The sequence below is a fragment of the Dipteris shenzhenensis genome, chromosome 15, assembly GCF_047967505.1.
Source record: "Dipteris shenzhenensis isolate YYH24624 ecotype China chromosome 15, Dip_SZ_1.0, whole genome shotgun sequence".
NCBI classification, from domain to species: domain Eukaryota; kingdom Viridiplantae; phylum Streptophyta; class Polypodiopsida; order Gleicheniales; family Dipteridaceae; genus Dipteris; species Dipteris shenzhenensis.
In genome coordinates, this window is record NC_141610.1 from 3693019 (window position 1) to 3698781 (window position 5763).

General features: G+C 41.7%; 1 pseudogene across 2 annotated transcripts; it reads left to right on the forward strand.

Moving 5' to 3' along the window:
• The first annotated feature begins 3307 nt into the window (after positions 1-3307).
• LOC147893222 (PRA1 family protein B1 pseudogene) lies at positions 3308-5194 on the forward strand (annotated as a pseudogene). 2 transcript variants are annotated; one of them, XR_015542227.1, is made up of 2 exons: positions 3308-3623; positions 3817-5194. The product of XR_015542227.1 is annotated as a PRA1 family protein B1 pseudogene, transcript variant X2 (transcript). The 2 variants fall into 2 exon arrangements; XR_015542226.1 differs by having other exon boundaries at positions 3308-3579; positions 3817-5192.
• Positions 5195-5763: the final 569 nt, after the last annotated feature.

A 5763-nucleotide genomic window follows, 5' to 3' on the forward strand; every position in this document is an offset into this window, starting at 1 on the left:
TGGCGACACCGGTATTCAGTCATGGCCAATTATATGTGGCATTTTCACGTATCCGATCATCAAATGCTGTTAAGGTTTTTATTTCGCAGAGTGCGTCTGATGCCAAGGGCGAGGAGATGGATAATACTTCTACCACAAATGTTGTGTACAAGGAAGTTTTGCAATTGGCAACAGCAAGAGCCTAGGAGTATGACATTGCTCTTTCAAGCCCTCCTCAGACTTTCTTGGGTGGAAAATCTTCATTTCGGTAATCTTTGTATAGCTTTTTTTTAAGTTCTTTCAGTATTCCAACTATCATAGGTCTTTGGGAATGTTGGCTATTTATACAAAGATGAAGTGAGACGTAATATTTCATGACTTTGTCCTTGATAATGTTTGGATTTCATTTTTAATTTGAGTTATGGGTTTGCAATACACTACAGGCTATTTTCTTTTCAAAGCCTATTGTTTTTTTCCAGTATATGTAGATTGACACGTGCATTCTTTTTTTGCAATGTGATAGGATGTCTAGGCAGTTCACATTTGTCACCGAAACAAGAGCACAGGTGCAAGGTACATAGTTGCTTGACAACCACGTTTTATGTTGACACGTTTAATAGTATAGTCACTCACTTTTAGAAAATTGTAGATCCTGCAGGCTGGGGATCTCTGGAGAGCGCACAACTGTTGTTGGATTTGCTTGAGCTGGAGAGCTACCTTGGGTAAGAACTGTGTGGATTGTTTAATGCTTTATTTTTTGTTAAAACAAAAGTCTTTTTGGATTATATTTGAGTGGGAAAACATGCTATTGTTTGTCTTTTAGGACTGTTCCTGATTCAGGGTTTCTAATGAATCTCCACGTCCACAATCCTTTGGATGGACGAGTCCATTTGGGATATTACGCTGTCCTGGGTTGCCGGCTTCATAGGGATGATGGACCACAAACCATCACTGTTCGTTGGCTGGGATACTATGAATGTGTGTGGACACGAATTTTCTATCGAGGGCAAAATGGGGACTACACGTACACCTTTGCCAGCATTGTTGACAGCCCTTTGCGTCTGAGTAAGTACTCTAAAGAATGAGTTGGGTTTTACCAACATACATGTATAAAAGTTTTATGGCTCAATAATTATAGTTTCTAAATTGTCTTTCTATATGATGCTGGTCCAGATACGATTGTTGGTACTCCATTGTGTGTTCGTAGCCGTGGTGGACGCGGCGGACGTGGTGGACGTAGACTGAATGGCCGTCGCAGGCTTTTCCCTGCAGTACATGGCCGCAGGCTTTTCCCTTAGGGATGTTTGTGTGTGTGTTGTAGATTTTGTATGTTCAGTTATGACTTTATTTTGCGACTGTGTATTTGGATATATCAGTCAGTTCTTTGATGTAGCTATTGCATGTTCAGACATGTGACTGCACTTTTGGATGTGATATTTTTTAAAGTACTCTGTCATAGAGAAATTTTTTATTGGACATGGCAAATGTGGAGTACATGGCCGGCACAGGCTTTTCCCTATAGTACATGGCCACAGACTTTTCCCTTTAGGGATGTTTGTGTGTCTATTGTACATTTTGTATATTCAGTTATGACTTTGTATGCGGATGTGTATTTGGACATATCAATGAGTTCTCTGGTTTCACTTTCAGATGCAATATTTTGAAGTACTATGTCGTAGACATTTTTTTTTTTGTTAGAATATGTTGCTGGTTTCAGACATTTTAGCATCTTGAGACCCGGCAGAGCGGGTCGCTAGCCCATCGTAGACGGGTCAGGTTACTCGAAAAAGTTTCACACGAAAGTGTTAGAAGCTAAAATCATTATTGGTACCAATGCTGGTGATAGAACGTTTATTCGAAGGATAACATTCATTCCGACCAACCTTAAACTTCCATTCGACATGAGGAGATGACAAGAGCGCAGGTGCAAGGTACATAGTTGCTTGACAACCACGTTTTATGTTGACATGTTTAATAGTATAGTCACTCACTTTTAGAAAATTGCAGATCGTATGGGCTGGGGATCTCTGGAGAGCGCGCAACTGTTGTTGGATTTGCTTGAGCTGGAGAGCTACCTTGGGTAAGAATCGTGTACATTGTTTGTTGCTTTATTTTTTTGTTAAAATAAAAGGTTTTTTTTCGATTATATGTGAGTGGGAAAACATGCTATTGTTTATCTTTTAGGACTGTTCCTGATTTAGGGTTTCTAATGAATCTCCACATCCACAATCCATATGGGATATTACGCTGTCCTAGATTGCCGGCTCAATAATTATAGTTCCCAATTTATCTTTCTGTGTGATGCTGGCCCATATACGAATGTTGGTACCCCGTTGTATTTTCATAACTGCGGTGGATGTGGCGAACGTCGCAGGCCTTTCCGTGTAACACATGGTCGTAGACTTTTCCCTTAGGGATGTTTGTGTGTCTGTTGTAGATTTTGTATGTTCAGTTATGACTTTATTTGCGGCTGTGTATTTGGATATATCAATCAGTTGTTTGATGTAGCTATTGCATGTTCATACATGTGATTGCACTTTTGGATGTGATATTTTTGAAGTACTCTGTCATAGATAAATTTTTTTTTGGACATGGCGGATGTGGAGCACATGGTCGGCGCAGGCTTTTTCCCTATAGTACATGGCCGCAGACTTTTTTCTTTTTAGGTGTCTATTTTAGATTTTATATGTTCAATTATGACTGTGTTTGCGGATGTGTATTTGGAAAGAGTTTCACAGAAAGTGTTAGAAGCTGAAAAACGGGTGATAGAACGTTTATTGGAAGGATAACATTCATTTCGACCAACCTTAAACTCCCATTCGACATGAGGAGATGGCAATTTCCTATCCGATTTGGCATTTTGCATGACAATCAATAAGCCACAGGGCCAAACATTGTTTGTTTTTGGGGCTGTACTTGGTGACACCGGTATTCAATCATGGCCAACTATACGTGGCATTTTCACATATCCGAGCATCAAACACTGTTACCTAAGGTTTTCATTTTGCAGAGTGCATCTAATGCTAGGGGCGAGGAGATGGATAATACTTCTACCACAAATGTTGTGTACAAGGAAGTTTTGCAATTGGCAACAGCAAGAGCCTAGGAGTATGACATTGCTCTTTCAAACCCTCTTGAGGCTTTCTTGGGTGGGAAATCTTTATTTCAGTAATCTTTGTATAGGTTTTTTTAAATATTTTGAAGTACTATGTCGTAGACTTTTTTTTTGGTTAGAACATGTTGCTGGTTTCAGACATTTTAGCATCTTGAGACCCGGCGGAGCGGGTCGCTAGCCCGTCGTAGACGGGTCAGGTTACTCGTATTTCTTAATGGCCATTCCAGTTTTGTTGCCTGATGATGAGCAGATTTTGGTACAAACTCATCACCTTTTGTATCCAAGCTCTTCGATTTGCAAATCCCAAACCTTCCGTCATTCGCACCGTCGCCCTCGTATCTTTGCTGAATCGTCGAATCTTCCGTCCATTCACCTCTCGTTCATCATCCGCGAAATTCTTTTTGCAGGTTTTCTGCGATTTAGGGCATCCTCGGAAGGGTTGCCGAATATCCGGCCTAAAATTCAAGACGCGAGAGGATTTTCAGGTTTGAAGAACGCTTTCGAACCATAATCTCGAGAGGGTTTTCAGGTTTGTAGAACGCATTCGAACCATTCTACAGAAATCACGGATTTAGAGCCGATGGAAGCTCTGCGGAAATTTGTGGAGTTTGTGGATATTTGATGATCGACAAGTTTGTAGCTGTTTAGGGTTATCAAAGTGCGCTGCCGATCTCTTAGACGGTGTACTTTGCATTCGATGATTGGTTGAGTGTTTCTCGCAGGATTACTTGGATTTCGGCGGGCTAACAGAGCCTGAAGATCAGATCGTGTTCGTAAGGAATGGCAAATCAAGCTTCCGCACCCGGAAATGCTGCTTCAGTCGTTTCCACCCCTGCTGCCCGTGCGTTTTTTGGTCGGATTTCAGATGTTTCACGAGTGGCTCTCTCCCAACGTCGATCCTGGAGTGATTTTTTTGATCGTACTTCCTTTGCGAAGCCGGAATCTGTTAGCGATGCAACGAGCCGGGTCCGCAAGAATTGGGGTTACTTCCGCATCAATTACTTGCTTTTTCTGATAGCCGTTGTTGGCTTCAGCTTGGTCACGCATCCTGTCTCTCTCTTTATGCTATGTGTTCTGCTTGGAGCCTGGTTTTTCTTGTACCTCTATCGCACGGAGCAGTTGGTCCTTTTCGGAAGGCCTTTCGGCGAGAGGGAGGTCCTCGCAATCATGACAGTGCTGACGATTGTTGTCGTTTTCCTAACGAACGTGGGATCTCTACTCATTTCGGCGGTGATGGTTGGTCTTTTCCTCGTTGCTGTACACGGAGCTTTCAGGGTTCCGGACGATTTGTTCTTGGACGAACAGGATTCAACCGGCGGATTGCTTACTTTTCTTGGTACGGGCGCTGTCCAGCCTCCGCTTGCCAGTCACGTTTGAATGTTTGGGTTGCCTGTTGGAAAAGGCTCTCAATGGAATTATTGTCGGCAAATCGGCCGATCTCCTGAACTCTGCTTCTTTAGTGAGCTCTGGCTGATTAGGTCGTCAGTTTTGCCTGTTAACAAATCATTTTGCACAAGATGAACTTGAAGGATCTTTCTTTTGAATTCGACTGGTCACTGCATATACAGTTTCACTGATTATGCCGTTCCTGTATCTTCGAGGCGACTGACAGGTTGCATTTTGAAAAATTTCTATCTGGTAAAATGCATTACCTTTTAATTCAAGCATTCAGAAACATTACCATAAAGTCGTATCTATGAATGTACACACGTGTTGGAGTCATCATGACAATTTGATAGCATGCCATGTCAAGCTTTTGACTGAACAGATAGTACAGGGGGACTATTGGAGTAACTAAGCATACTTCTGAAGTCTTCTGAATACACTCCTGGTCGGTATATTGAAGCAAACATGCTACTACTTGAACGATTTAGAAACAACATATACCAAGACAATCCTAGGCCAACTTTGTTGCTGCTGCATTGGCTCGATGGATTAAGCATCATGCTCTTAGACACCTACCATTGGTGGCTGACAATGTTATAAGGAATGTCATAGGAACTAGTCCTTGCTATGTGAAAGTTTATTCAGGGTGACCACCATGAGGTTGAAACTGCACTATTTTCTGTTTAGACAATGAGTTTGGGCATGTTTCTGGATTCATCCAGATATATGTTTCTGCCTTATTAGTGGATATGCAAATTTCACATTGTGAAGTTTTAGTCTGAGTTGCAGCTTGCTGGTATCGCTATCAATTGTTAGCGGGAGAGGATTTTGCATTTCCATATTTTGAGAATTGATCACTCCGGTGTTTGGCATGTACTTCCCCTCCCTCTTGGAGTCCGTAGTCCCTTTTCTTCTTACTTGAGAAAGAATTAAATCTTGTGTCTTTGTTTTTATTAGTACCTAATCGTGAAAGGGGGGAAAACTGGAGCAACAAAGGGGAAATTTGAAGGGATAAAAGGAGCTTTTCAGATAGGTCACCTGCATCCACATGGGAGGATGAACCACAACACACACAGGATGAGAAGCTGAGAGAGAGTGATGGTGATAATATCTGTTGACAAAGCCAGACATAATACAAGGGGGGAAAGCGTGGAGGATCAAGCAAACTCCATCCACACGAAAGGACAATCATAACACAACACAGGATTGGAAGAGAAAAAAAGACATGGATAGAGCTTTACAAAATTGGCTTTTTTCTGCTTTAAACAAATGGCAAGATATAT